This window comes from Pinus tabuliformis, chromosome 7 (assembly GCF_031772625.1).
Source record: "Pinus tabuliformis cultivar Carrire ecotype Pingquan chromosome 7, CPIR1, whole genome shotgun sequence".
Lineage (NCBI taxonomy): Eukaryota > Viridiplantae > Streptophyta > Pinopsida > Pinales > Pinaceae > Pinus > Pinus tabuliformis.
This window is the reverse complement of record NC_142293.1, coordinates 730,314,074-730,328,931: the sequence shown is the minus strand read 5'-3', so window position 1 is coordinate 730,328,931 and position 14,858 is coordinate 730,314,074.

Here is a 14,858-nt window from a genome sequence, read left to right as displayed (position 1 = left end):
AACTGCAAGGTAGTTGCATTGCTACCTATCGCAATAACTATACTATCCCACGAATCTGGTAGAGAACACAACAAACTGATGCACTTATCTTCATCTGAAATTTTAATATCAACAGATAATAACTGAATTACCATAGTATTAAAAGCGTTCATATGCTCTGTCACCGAGTCTCCATCTTTCATCCTCAGGTTATACAACTTTTTCCGTAGGAACAATTTATTCACCAGAGACTTAGATTGGTAGAAAGTCCCTAACTTGAACCATAAAGCCTTAGTCATAGCTTCCCCTGATACATTCAACAATACTAAATCTGAGACACACAATCGTATTGTGCTCTTTGCCTTCCAATCCAACTTCTTCCATTCTTCATTGGACACTACCGTTGGTTTAGTAACCAGATCTACCATGATCCACTGATATTTATCCACCAACAGATCCTCCATCTTGAGTTTCCATAACTCAAAACTCTAACCATTAAATTTCTCGATCTCTATCTTTCCACTGCTCGCCATCTTCTTTCACTACCAGAATCGATCCCCCAGATCTCCCACTGAATAGGGTCGACCACAGTCTCTAGAAAAACCCCTCAGCAACAAAGGCTTCCCCTTGAAGCCAAAACAGCTCTAATACCAAATGTAGGTTTTAACCCGATAAAAAAATTACATGTATACGAATTGTAAAACACAAAAAATAAATGATGTGAGAGCATAACACATAAAATGCATATACACATAGATTTTCCCCTGGATCCCAAAACCGGGACTACCAGCTTGATTTTTCATTATGTTCCTTTCATATGTTACAATACATATATATACATGTCGAAGCATCCAATACCATGGACTGAAAACCATCGCGCCCAAAACCATGTGCAAAAACCATGCACAAAACCATAGGTGGGTTCGCCCACCTAATATAGCATCCTAAACAATTTCTGGGGGGTGCTTCCCTAGACCCCGTAGAGAGGAGCTACCCACCCCCATAAAACCCCCTGGATAAGGGGGGCTGCCAACCCCGCGCTACGCAATCGGTGCAACGAAGGGGTGACTCCACCCCCTCTCTAACCCTAACTAGGGTAGGTAGTCGTCAAAAGAATATAACACAACCCAACAATGTTCCCAACATGCACATACTAGTGGAGGGCATCACTATCCCCCCTCCACCTATAGGATAACCTAGATCATCATTGATTGACTTACCTCCTCCCATTGGACACTATTCTAGTGTCAGTCATGTGCCTACAACAAACTATATGTATAGTAGAATCCCTTAACCTGGTCTTGCTTTGTCTATTTGGGCACCCTCCCCTCAACCTCAATTGAGTCAAGGGGGGACTTTTTATCCTTGGAGAAACCAGTCTCTTCCCCCCATCCTAATATCTATTATGGACTACCACTATATATGACTATTCGACCATAGAAAGGAGGCTATTATCCAATGAATCATATGTATCATGTTGGAAACAACATGATGGGAGGACCCCAGGGTCCTTCAAGTCATTCTTCATCACCCTGGTCAGAGTCGGGGTCACCTAACTCTTTACCTTTTTAGGAATCACACTATATCCCTAATCTATATAAATTGATTGATGACCCCATCTATCATAACTTTCATTGGCCGCCAATCTCGCACAAGATACCTACCGACATCCAGAAGTTTGAAGGGAAACGAGTGGATGATATGGGTACACATGTCACCATCAACCATCTATGGTGTATATCAAACTCCATGTTGGATGCAGTATCCAGCTCAGACTCTTCCTCCACACCCTTACTAGAAATGCTGCCAAGTGGTACATTAAGTTACCATGTGTGTCAGTCAATACTTTTGGTGCCCTAGCAATGGAATTTTAAAGCACTTTTAGCTTCCTATCTACTACCAAAGAAAAAAGGAAGTCCTTACTACCTTATGACAAGACACCCCCACCCACATCTCTGATCACATCCATGAATCGAGATGTAGGTGGAGGCTTGCCAAATCTCCCATTACAGATTAATTGTTAGCATATTGGCTCTGAAAATATATTCTTCCTCAACTTTCCAAGGACATTACCTTAGGTGGTGTGGTCACAAAAGGCCAATCCATTTGTTGTGCCCAACATTTAGATCTGATTTATTCTCAGTCTGGCATGCTATATGTTGTAATTCCCCACGCCTCTCGAACTTCCAATGCTCCCACTACTCAGCAAACTAGTGTGCATGCTGAGGGTCTCGTCGGCATTACCTCTAGGGCTGCTGTAAAATAACTTAGTGGGAATATTTCCCAGTTGTTTGTTGATACCTCTACTTCTGCCCAATTGGTTTCTCTTCCAACTACTACATTAAACTCTATGCAGTCTACACAAAAACCCTATAGAAAGAACAAGAAGAACAAGAAAAATACATCTCATTCTGAAGAGAATCCTGCTACACAACATAACCACAAACATAAAGTTTTCACCAAATCTGACAATGGGAAGGAAAAAATTGTGATGTTCCCTTGCATAATATTTGTGGAGGACCATATGACACACAAATGTCTTCTTTTTCAAGAATGTACGGATCTTCTTGCTCAAAAGGACACTAGTCAGACCCTAGCAATCCTAAACAACCCTTTCCATGCTTAACAACAACAACATCTTATTTCAAACCCACCGCGACCCCTGCAAGGGGTAGTGACAGTTCAAACCATCCTTCCTCTAGTGAAGGATCGTTAACCATTTACACCTTTGAAATGATTGATCTTAAAATGCGAGCCAAAACTTATGGCACTATTGTCGCTAACACTCTGAAGAGTGCCTTGATTTCAAATCCATCACCACCTAACAATCTTCATATCGAAAGGCTTGTTGTTGATGTTTTGATCTACCCCCTAAAGGGAACTTCGTCACATGACAAACAATACCTCTACACACGCTACCTAGAACTATAGTATTTTAGAAGATTTGGCACAAGCATCATCAACCATATCGACACTCGAAGTATTGCAAACCTATCCAACACAACATAAATATTTTCTTTTAGCCATTTGTGGAATTGATCCTCAGGATTCCATTCTATTAATTTTTGACATGGAGAAAAGTAAGCCTCGCTTTTCCCACGAGCTTGTGTTTCAGTTGTAGATTATTTCGAAATGCAAATCTATCCATAGAATGATCATTGACAAAGGTGCTTCGACTTGCGTCATGTTTAATTCATGTGTGGCTTACCCTGGGTTCTCCAACCCTCACCTCATTGTCAAATTCCATTAAAGAATTCAATGGCCACACGTTAATCCCAAAGGGATACCTTGCAAGCCACCCCATCACTTTGAGTGGGAAAATGACAGTGGTGGACATTGAAGTCATAGATCTTCATCTTGACTATAATATGCTTTTGGGCTACAGTTGGAATTATGCCATGCCTGCCATTGTTTCTTCGGTCTTTTGACTCATCCTCTTTCCATTGGATGGGAAAATAGTCATAGTGGACTAGTTTTCCTTTTGTACTCGATATTACTCCTTATTTCCTAGCAGCATCCTGCCCTTAGTGGGTGGCATACCTGACTCTTACATTAGTGTTGGTATTGGTCTTTTGAAGGGGTCCTCCCTGTTGGGTTGCTTTCCTCTTCCACCACCCAAGGTTCCACAACCTATTTCTATGGTATCAACTTTTCCTCATGACCCAACCAATCTCTAGATCCTCTCAGACCCTTCATACATTGACTCTTATGGAGAACAAATGCCACTTTCAGCAGCCGAATTGGCTTATCAATCCATTCAATTTTCGTCTGATTCTTTCTTTTCTTTGGTTACAACCAACTGTACTGCCTCCTCTCCCATCACAAATCCTTCAAATAATATCCTTGGTGAATTCCAACCTTTGAACAAAGTCATTTGAGAGATCATGTATTTTGTAGAGCGACCTTGGAAAGCCTCTCACAATCGCACTTTGATATTTGATTTGGACGCGACATTTGTAAAAATCCCACTTTTTGAACCACCTGAGATTGTTCCCTTGATTTATATGACTATCCAAACTATGGATTCAGAAGGGAACTTGGGCAATATTTCAAAGGCTATGCTGATTGATAACTCAATCAAAATAGGTATCGTGGAAAACATTTGGATTGGAGCTAACTGCAATCCTGAGGAAATTGCGAGCTTCACCTTCCCTTCTAAGGACTTCTGTGATGTTTTTCCTTGGCCTTACAAGGAAATGATCTGCGTATATCCTTCTATTGTCAACCATGAGACAAAGATTTATGAAACTGCTACAAGCTTTACACAATTTCAACTTTCTTATGGCCTAGAAGCGGTTCTTCCTATCGAGTGCAAAATTCCCTCCCTAAAATTAGTTGTTCAACTCCCGCCTCGAACTACTAATGAAGAAGAGAACTTTCTATGATTTAATCAGTTGGATGGGACTCCTCGAGATGTCACACTAACTCTCGAAGCCACAATAATCGAGTCAAAGCCCAATATGACAAAAATGTCAAGCCTCAATCTTACCAAGGGGGTGACCTCGTTTTACTTTACAATCTAAAGAATGATCTCTTGGGGGCAGGATTGCTTCAACCATTATGGGTCGATTCATATGTCGTTACTAAAGTCCTGTCAAAAGGTGCATATGCACTTCAGGATTGCGATGGAATTCCACTCGCCGAGCCCTACAACAGGCTCTATCTGAAAAAGTCTTATGCCTAGTGTGCTACTGGACATTTTCTTTGTAGATTTATGTATATAATTTTTTCTTCTTTTGGTGTGTTTGTAATTTTTTTACTTTTAATCAGTATTTATCTCATACGTCTCTCATTTCCCAAATGTCTTTTTCACCCTTACAATATGTCAGATATTTGGACAGTTCTAGTCATGACACACGACACATTGCATCAGCAACTTGGGTCCTTTATACACCTGAGTTGGAACTACTTGTTTCTGGGGTAGTTTTTCTTGGTTCTACCACCAACAATATTTCTGAGTACATCTCCATGATCAAAATCCTTACTAATGCCTCATCTCAGGACATCTCCAATCTGGTGGTCAGGTTAGACTCTCAACTAGTCGTTATGAAATTAACTAATCACTCTCATATACACAATCCAATATTGTTACGTTACCTTTTAAGGGTGTGACTTTTCGAATGTAAATTTGAGTTTATTACATATGAACACAATCCTAGATAATCTAATGTATTAGCTAATTCATTGGAAAATTATGTATTGGGTTGGCATCTATCTCATTCTTTATAGTTACATGTATGAACATAAATTTTTCATAATTAAAAATTTACAAGAAATCAAAACAAACACATACACCATTAATCTCAAAAAAAAGAGTGTATGTCTATATATATATATATATATATCAAGTCTAGTATTTTTACATTAAAAATTCCCCAAACTTGGGTGTTTTGAGTACAAAATGGCTTTGCTAAGCCTCGCTAGGACACCCACTGGCCATACCCTACTCCTGTTAAGCCTGCTTCTCATGGTAACAAATGACTGCTCTAGCTAACCTCCTAAGAGGCACCAGAAATTGCTTCGGCACACCCACTATTTTTCGTTGCATATGAACCAGTATCTCTCTCATGGGAAGAGGTGGCACACCCATGCTCAATCCTTCAAGGTTCGTAGCAACCTCGCGGAGACTCTGTGTGTCATATCCCTCTTCAGTAGCTACTGCACCTTCTGTTATTGCTCTAGACCCAAGTAGTTGATCACCTCACCTAGCATGGTGAGGCATACGTATAGGATGTATTGGTGCCACATTAATGTCAAGCAAACACTTCATTTCAAAACCTTTTCACCCATAACAGAAAAATTGCATAAAATTCAAAAGAAAAAAATAATTTTTGGTACTTTGATCAATCCTCTTACCTTGAGGACCCCACTAAGTGTCAGATGGTAATATTAGTTCCGGATCCCCTATGTAATCCATGCCTGTATAGGGATAATACTCAATCATTAGGACCTAGACATTGAATCACTCAAAGAAGTCATCATTGAAAGAGTGTCTAATCGATCCCCCTCTAATACGAGGTGCTACGGAAGCCCATTGTTGTTGTGTTGGATGCTTGGGACCAGCTACACCCAAACTCATATGCGGCCTCATCATGGGCACTCTCTCAAGTATAAAGGAGACAACCAAAGTACAATACCCAAACTCTCTTTGGGTCAGGGTCTTACAAGTTGTCAACTCTACTTTCACGTGACGAAGGACTCCCTCACACAAGTTGAATACCTATTGTTGTAAGCATTCTAATGCTAGTAGAAACTGGGCCTTTGTAGCCAAATTCTGGCTCTCAGACCCTTCCAGGCATATGATCATTCGTAGAATATCCCTCATCGATCTAGTTTTGATCCGCTCAATGGGAACCTTGTTGCTCACTAGCCCACTGCTTGGTATGTAGTATGTTTGGACCAACTCCATGGTGGTCCTTGAATCTGCTCTCCCTCATGTCACATTTACTTGTGCATATTTGCATGATAAACCAATGAGAAAATATATATCGTATCTCTTGATCGAGAGCTCATGGTCCCCAATCCTAAACACACCCTGTCGGTCCTCCAACCACTGGAGGAACTAGCTAAGGAGATCCTCTTGACTCTTCATGAGGTCAACTCTGGCATGTTTTAGTAGTCCACACCTTCAAAAAGTTGTCAAACAAGATGGACCATTTATAATTTATAGTTCCCATATATCATGAGCTCTTTCTCTCCATAGACTCATTTTACAAGCTTAATTCCTGCACAACAAAAATCTTCAATTCATCTTCAGTTAGTCAAAACTATTAGGAAGTTAAGGAAACCAAGTTTCCCTTGCACTTGGCTAGCTAACGCGGTTGTCCAAAGCCCACAGGGTGTGATAATACCCCTCCCTTTGACGAGAAGGGTGTTTAATGTGTCCCTTAGTCTGGGCAACCATGTTAGCCGACCAAGCCACCTAGGGCTTACACAAAACTGTAAACTTAACCACTAGAAAGACTTAAATGAGTATTTAAATACAAGATAGGAATGAGGCAATCTACCTGGAACTAAAACCACGTCAAATGGTAGCCTATATTTATTGCAATTGCTCAGGAAGTTTTTGCTTATTTTTTTCTCTAAATCACTCTCATAGAACTCAAACATTGAATATGAGGGCTCGTAGCCCTTCTTATAGTCACTTTGGAGGTATGACTTACTCTATCTACTCATTGAAATTTAAGTTTTTTATTCCTATATCATTTAAACATGTGCCATATTGATATGCTGTCAAATTTTACTTATGGTATGATGATATTTTAGTGCCTTTATGCAGAGTTGACCAAGTTTGACTATGGATTAGCATGTTCTTTTTTGGGACTTCTTCTCACTCTTAAACTGAAAAATTGTCGAGTTATCTTCTTCAGGCTCGTAAAAATCCTACGAAGAAGATATGAGAACTTTATTTTTTGGGACCTTTTCTCGCTCTTGAACTGAAAAAATCTCCGAGTTTCCTTGTTCAGAGTCGTAAAACTCCTATGAAGAAGACCTGAGCAATTATTTTATCTCTTTTTTCTTGCTCCTTAAACTAAAAAAATACATATCGATTTTTCTTCATTTGACTCCTTAAAATTTTATGAAGATTTATCGATTTTTATTCCTTTAACTCCTTAAAATTTTATGAAGATCTATCAAGTTTTCTTCATCTGACTCGTTAAAATTTTATGAAGATCTATTGAGTTTTTATTCGTTTCACTCATTAAAATTTCACGAAGAATATCGAGTTTACTTTGTCTCCTCGTACTGATAACAAAATGAGGTAGATATTTATTGAGCATAGGTTTATCACTTTATCCGGACTGAGTAGACTAACTTATAGAAAAATAACTATGTCGAGTATAATGTTAAACCTTTGTCTCACCCAGTTATCAACCATGACAAAGGTACCCCCTGGAGTTTCTCTTTATGATATTTTCAAACTCTCTAAATATGAAAATACCATCGAGTTTATCTTTTTGGACTTGTTAAACTTAATTAGATGGGGAAAATTAAACAACACAGTAACTCAATATCTCTATTCGGAAGGATTTTTTGGTAATAGTCTATCCCTTGAACACAACATGCCCTCATCAAAAATCTTTTGTCATCCTCTCACTGAAACTTACCATCCTATGAGTTTAGCCTTCATACCTTGATGTTCCTACATCACTGTACCCTAACACTCTTTAATTTTCCTAAGTCTAAACTTCCTCGTAAACCTTTGTGTCCTGCATTATGTTATTCAAGGCATTCATTTATCCTCTACTTCCTATACCAATCATTCATCATATACTTCAATGTTTCCCTCCGTTTGTTTGACCCAATGCTCAAAATTTATCTCCAAAACAATCATTCTTGTCTCGCTTCATGTCAATTGATGTAGGACACCTCATTTCCTTCCTTTTTACAGATATCTTCCTATCAACTCCAACACTTTATCTAGGAAGAAGATCCAAAAACATATCAATACCCTAGAACTTGTAGTCCTTAGTGGCAGGTTACCTTGCGTTTTATTGGGGGTTTTCATCATTGGCTCCCAATTGAATGATTCTACGAGTGTTCGATGAGAACATCCTTCTCACACTCGCTAGATTATATTTTGCATCTTGGAGATCATCATCCTTATTAGTGTCCATCTTCACATCTATTAATAGTTTTCATCATTGACTGGTAACCAAACGATTTCTCACATGTGCAGAAATGTGTTATTCAGATAAGCAATGACCAAGACCTTGGGCATAGGCTTACATCACTCAGCCTTGTTTCCTCTCCCAAGCTACGTGTATTGTTTTTGGAGACAACTCATCAGGTTGATCATATTATGACACAGTTCCACATTGTGCTTATCGGTGGACATGATAGGCATGCCTCTTTTTTGAGAAATAACTACGACACAACTACTAAGCATGGGAATTTCTGACTCAGGAAATGATCTTTTATTTTTGACATATGTGGTTTATTTTAGGTCTCTCGTAGTCCCAAAGCTCCAGTCTCTCTCTTTTTTGTACTACAATATCTATGAATTATTTTGTCCATCACCTTCATCTCTGACCTCACACTTTACAGGGCATCTATTATTCAGGAAAATTACCTCCTCCTCAGCTCAAAGGAGAAATACACATTGGTTGAGGACAAGACCTAAATTAGAAGACTATTTACCAGGGTAATGCACCCTAGAAACAAACAAGGAGAGTTATAACAATTTCCATCTCTCAACCAGAGGTGTTAGTCCCTAGGTTAACGTTCTATTTTGCTTAAAGCAAAACATTACTAGATATTTATGAGCTTTCGTACGTCAAAGCACAAGTTCACTAATTGACACTCCACTTTTCACTCAAATTTCGGCTCAAAAGGTAGGAAACATTTTCTTCTGGCCTAACTAAGGACATTGTTATTCCTAATGGAGTCTCACTAGAAGGGAAAGTGCAATAAAGAGAGGCAACATCCAACTATTTGCCTCAATTGAACTCATGAAAGAATTGGCAAGGATGAGCCTCTCTCCATCTATATATTGGAGACTCGGTCATTATGATAGAGATTGGATGGTTGTCAAAACATTGCAAGATCTTTAGTATTTTTATGCTACTAAGAAGTTGAGAGAGAGAGAGGAGATGAAGGACTAGAGGAGGCTTGGTCTAGCGAAGATGGTTGTAATCATTCTTCTTCTATCTAATAATATAGATATGTATTTTGATTGTCTACTTTATGGTGTCGATATTGTATCCATGTATATGTTGATTGAATTTTGCGATTAATAAGTAGCCTAGATGCATGCTAGATTATATTATTGTATATTGATGTTTTTATTATCAAGGTTTATATGTTGTAGGATTATGCTTTGTATTGTCTATGTGTAGGTTTTGATCTAGGAGCTGGTGGAGAGGTCTTCCACTTTTCCACGTTGAGTTCTCCAGTAGGGCTACAACAAGGACTAAGGTAATCCTTCAACTTTTTCTTTGTCAACCATGGATTAATATGAATACTTGTGTGTTTCTTTGTGACAGTCACAGTTAATCTAAAATAGAGTGCCTTGGGTCTCGGGAAGACCCGAGAGGTTATTTCATCCAAAACCACCCGTGAATTAATCTCTATAGCAGCGAGTAACCTATTATAGGCCATTTTGTCACATGTGGTCAATATGCCTAAAAATTGAATCAATCAACATCCATTGACCCATTTTGATCATCCTTTCACAAAGCCCTAAGCACGACTCATTCTAATCCCTTATTTTTTTCCTGAAAGCACCTTGTTTCAGTCATTTTAAGGACCAATGCACCTTCGCCTCTTACTGGCTAGCGTTGACTATTAGGTTTCCCTACTCTACACTTGTGTTGATCACCAACAAGTTGCTTAGTGTTGTGGGTGCTATTATTCTAGAAATTTGGTAAAACAAAAAAGAATCATGAAGCTTCCACTTCCAGAAGCTTCCAGGATCTATTGTAACCATTTACCTCAGATAAGAGTCTCAAATTGTATCCTATCTTACCTTGGATTTTTCATTCCTTATCCCTTGATCTCATCCTCCCATCAAGAGTGTATCTCAAGCCATGTTTGGTAAAAGGATAAGAATTCATGAACTACCTCCTTCACCTATATATTTACTACAATCCATAGACGAGAGGTTGGATTTTGGAGAATGATTTTGGAGAGGTGCACTTTTTGACAAGGAAAGGACAAGTCAACTTTGAGTATCTCTTCTATAGGATCAACACCTATTTTTGGTTTTAACTCACTCCATTTCTATTAATGCAAAGAGTTCTTTGTTTTCCTATATGTGATGTTATGGTTTCATATATCTCAATACCATGTTGATATATTGAATGAAGTTATTAGATGATGCTACATAGATTCCATGGATCATTGGCTTGTGTTATCTGACTGTGAAGATTCTAATTATAGTGATCAGAGATAGGATTAGAGCATTCAAGACAAGAAAGGAGTGAAGCATACAATAGATTCTAGGTAGGCTTCATCTAGTTATATATTTACTCTAAGTAAAAAATTACTCCCTTTGTATTTTTATTGTTCTAGGTTAGTCCACTAGGCATAGGAAAGATACTTCTATCTGCAGTCGTAGATTACGCATAACAACAAGATTCTTAACCATGGATTTCCACCCCCACTTTACCATGGATATTATTAACTTGTAAATAGATTTTGTTACAATACCATGGGCCAATGCCATGGTTTATCATTACCACATGCGCGAAAACCATAACTCATTTCAAAATAAAAAATTAAAATGAAAAATATAATGAAAAATGTAAAAGGTAATGCAAAATGTAAAATGTAATGCATGCAGCTACAAATTTGATTAGAAGAAACTAGTGTGTCTATAATGTAAACTTAACATAATATTGTTTCATTAATAGATATTATTTATACATTATTAAGTGTATGCTAATCAATAGTATTTATTATTATTATTCCAATACATTATTATAATGATAATTTCCATTTAAGTATTACTATATTAGACCTTACATGTATTATTGATTATACAGTGTCAATTCTCAATAATATGGATGGAGGAGGGAAAATATTGATTGATAAAAGTGACGGGGGCAAGAGAGAGAGAAAAAAAAGAGGGGAGAGAGAGAGATAAGGGGAATAGAGAGAGATGGAGGCATGAATCTGGAGAGGGGAAAGAGATAACTTGTGAGAGAAGGGGAGAGGGAGGGAGATATAAGTTTATTTAGAGGTGGAGAGAGATAGATGGGAGAAAAATTACATAAAGAGATAGAGTTGGAGAGGGAGAGTTAGTGCCAAGAGGGAGATGGAGAGAGACAGTGAGGGAGAGAGCAGAGAAGGAGGTAAGGGAGAGAGGAGGAGAGGAGAGTGAGAGGGATTTAAGTGGGAGAGAGAGATAGGGAGACATTGAGATGGAGGGAGAAGAGAGGGAGAGATATAATAAAAAATTTGGAGGGTAGAGAGAGAGAGAGAGAGAGAGAGAGAGAGAGATAATGATGGGATGGAGAGACAGAGAGAGTTGGGAGAGAAGGAAGAGAGAGAACATGAGTGAAAAAATGACAGAGTGAGGAAGCGAGAGATGGAGTTATAGGGGGAGAGATAGGGAGGGAAGAAAATATACATAGGGATATAAATTTGGAGAGAGAGAGAGAGATAGGTAATGAAAAGTGAGAGATGGAGAGGGAGTGAGGGAGAGAGGAGAGTGAGAGGGAGGAGATAGAGAAGGAAAGAGAAAGAGAGAAGGGTGGGAGAGAGAGAGATGTGGAAGAGTGAGATAGGGAATGGAAGAGGGATGTTAGGTCCCTATAATACTATTGATTCCCCCATTACTATTGTCATTGTATCCCTTATTGTTACTGTTTTTCCCCTATTGTCCCCATATTGTTATTATTGTGCCCCATAGAAGCCCACTATTGTTATTTTTGTGCCCTTATATTATTATTATTAGGTCGGCTTTGGTTACATTGTGACCCCTTAGACTCTTATATATAGAAAGGAGGTTTTGTCATTTGTATCATCCAAGAACTGTTCATTTGTTTAATGTAAATGAGGTTTCCCCCTCAAAGAGGCTTATTTTGAAGGCGTTTATCTATCTTCTCCATCTTTTTGTGAGTTGGTTTCATAACATTTGGTATCAGAGCTTTGGAATCTAGGGTTTTGCTGCTCCAAACAGGTCATTGTGGAATTTTCACTATAACTATTTCGTTACGAAGTTTCAAAGGATAAAACAAAATCCCATTTGAGAAGACATCGTTCTGGACCTCGGGTCTGAACTTTGGATCTTGTTGCGCTATATTTTCGGACATATGATCTGAGGAAGTTAGGGTTTTTGCAAGCTCTAGAATTTTATCTCAAACAGGTCATTGTGGAAGTTTTCCTATATTATTTTTCTACGAAGGTTCACACTGTAAAATTAAAACCCATTTGAGATGAAATCTTGGTGACATTCAGGTCTAAATTTCAGATCTTGTCTCTCGATATTTTCGGAGATATAATCTAAGGAAGTTAGGGTTTTTGCAGACTCTCGAATTACATTCTAAATAGGCGACTCTGGGAAAATTGTCATAACTTTCTCTCTAAACATCAGATTGAAATTGTGTAAGAAGCTACAGAAAGAGGATTGACTGTAATTTTATTTGTGTTGGTTTTAGGTCTGAAGGGCAAAACAGTGACACGTAGCACTTTGTACAAGTTTGCTCTATTGAAAAAATATATAAGCATGTCATCTTGGGAGGTGGGTCACAACTCTTCTTGGAGAATCCAATTTAGATCAAAATGGTGGCATTGGAAAGAGAGCACAGAGGGATACTACAGATGGTAATTTCAGAAATTGGAGAGGTAAAATTATAGAGTTACAGTCATTTCAATATCGAGCTCCTACAAAGTGAAAAATGGTGTGTAGTCTTTTTAAATTTTTGCATAAGTTTGGTTTGAAAAATTAGTTTGAAGGAATTCAAAGGGCATAGTGAAGCATTATTATCAGTAATTTATGCCTCGAAGAAAGAAAATGGAAACACCTAGTAAGAAACCTGAAAGCTCTAGCATGACTCATGAAGAAGAGGAAGAAATGCAACATGATATATCAAAATTACCAGACCATGTGCAACAAATTTCACTCGCACAAAAAGTAACAGAAGCTAAGATGGATGGTTTAAAGAAAGATGTAGAAGCTAAGATGTATGGTGTGGAAGCTAAGGTGGATGGTTTAAAGAAAGGTGTAGATGCTAAGATGAATGAAGTGGAGACTAAGATGGATGGGGTGGAAGCTAAGATGGATGGCGTGGAAGCTAATATGGACGATTTAAAGAAAGGTGTGGAAGCTAAGATGGAAGATTTGACAAAATTTCTACAAGAAATACTTACTAATGTTGAAAGGGTAGTAAAGGAAACTCATGATGAGAACAAAATAAATGTTAATCATGATTTCATAGACTCTAATGTTGGATCAAAGAACCACCATGTTCTAAATATTGATATGATGAAGTTTGATGGCAAGGATCCTGCAACATGGATACTACAGATGGAGCAATTTTTCGATCTCCATAATGTCCAAAACACACAAAAGGTACACATTGCACCTTTATATTTGGAACTAATTCAGTTTGTATGGTATCGATGGCTTTCCTCTCGTAAGCAAATTGTCACTTGGGCTATTTTTATGGATGAAATGATAGCACATTATGAGGATACAAAAAGAAACACTTTTTTTTAGATAATTGATAAATCTCAAACAAAAGGGTTCAATGATGGAACACATTGAGGACTTCCAAAAATTGAATATAAGGGTAAAATATATTCCAGAGGAGCATAGGATTGATGTGTTCATAGGGACTTTAAAGGATAACATCCAACATGAGGTTCACCTTTGGGAACCTAATTCATTGGAGAAGGTGTTCAGGTTGGTGAGAAAAATGGAAAGCAAAATTATGGCAATAAGGAAGCCTACCAATCACAATAATAAAGATGGAAGTGTTGTTTCGCCTAGCCATCCACAACCTACAAGGTTGACACCACAACAATTGGAAGAAAAAAGAGCAAAAGGGCTTTGTTACAGTTGTGATAGAAAATACAATAAAGGTCATAAGTGTGCTGAGAAGAAATTATTTTACATATATTGTGAACAGGAGGAAGAAAAGGAACAAGAAACATTAAAAGAAGAGGATATACACTAGGAACAAACCCTAAAGAAAGAAGAAATGAATCTGACCATATCTTGTAATGCATTGGCTGGAATTACCACTCCTCAAACTATCAAGATAGAAGGGCATATCAAGAAGAAAAAGGTAATAGTGTTGATTGATTCGGGAAGTACCCATAATATTAAGATAGCCAAGTAATTGAATTGCTTCCTATATCCACCACCAAGGTGTCAAGTGATGGTTGCAAGTGGAGGAACCATAACTTGCTCAGGAAAGTGCCATAATATC